The following is a 1,180-nucleotide window of genomic DNA, read 5'->3' on the forward strand; positions in this document are numbered from 1 at the left end:
TGTAGCTGCAAATACTTTTGAATTAAAACCTAACACTATTCAGATGATACAGCAGTTTGTTTAGTTTGATGGTTTGCAGGATGAAGATCCCAACGCTCACTTAGCAAATTTCCTGGAATTTTGCGATACATTTAAAATCATTGGCATCTCTGATGATGGCATTCGTCTTCAGTTATTTCCTTTTTCATTGAGGAACAAAGCTAAACAGTGGTTGAACTCGTTACCACGAGGGTCAATTACTACTTGGGAACAAATGACCGAAATTTTTTTACTAAAATACTTTTCGCCAGCTAAAACGGCTAAATTACATAATGATATCTCTTTTTTTGTACAGATAGATATAGAAACACGTTACGATTCATGGGAGAGATACAAGGACTTACTGAGAAGGTGCTCTCACCATGGGTTACCGCTTTGGCTGAAAGTACAAACATTCCACAATGGTCTCAATCCCTCAACTCGGCAAATGGTTGACGCAGCTGCTGGCGGAACCATCAACAACAAAACACCTGAAGAGGCTTATGAATTCATTGAAGAAATGTTACTGAATAACTATCAGTGGCAAGTCATGAGGACTAAGCCAACAAAAACAGCCGGCGTTTCTAACATCGATTCAGTTACTATGCTGTCAAATTAGGTAGAACTTCTCAATAAAAAGATTGATAATTTTCTTAGTTCTACTCAGGTACATCCAATAATAAGGTGTGACTCAAGCGAAGGAGGTGTGCATACAGAATACCAATCCTTCAATCCAACAACCGAAGAGGAACAAGTCAACTATATGGGTAACAATAATTTTAGATCTCAAAATAACCCATATAGTAATACTTATAATGCAGGTTGGAGGAACCACCCAACTTTCTCCTGGGGTGGTCAAGAGAATCAAAAGCCACAAAATCCTCAGGGTTTTCAATAGCCACCTTATCAACAAGAGAAGAAACCGAACCTTGAGGAGATGCTCTCAAAATTCATATCAATGTCAGAAACCCATTTCCAAAATACCGAGACATCACTTAAAATTCAACAAGCATCGATCCAAGGACTCAAAACTCAGATAGGTTAGCTTTCCAAACTGATCTCTGAACGACCACAAGGTAGTTTGCCAAGTAATACCGAACCTAACCCAAGGGAACAACTCAACGCAATTAATACTCAAGATGACAAAAGAGTTGTTGAGCCT

At 38.6% G+C, this 1,180-nt stretch overlaps 1 non-coding gene across 1 annotated transcript; it reads right to left on the minus strand.

The window, feature by feature from the left end:
• Positions 1–302: 302 nt before the first annotated feature.
• Positions 303–408, minus strand: LOC128291306 (small nucleolar RNA R71). Its single transcript, XR_008281082.1, has one exon. It is a non-coding gene; the product is annotated as a small nucleolar RNA R71 (small nucleolar RNA).
• Between the last annotated feature and the right edge of the window lie 772 nt (positions 409–1,180).

This window comes from Gossypium arboreum, chromosome 3, assembly GCF_025698485.1.
Source record: "Gossypium arboreum isolate Shixiya-1 chromosome 3, ASM2569848v2, whole genome shotgun sequence".
Lineage (NCBI taxonomy): Eukaryota > Viridiplantae > Streptophyta > Magnoliopsida > Malvales > Malvaceae > Gossypium > Gossypium arboreum.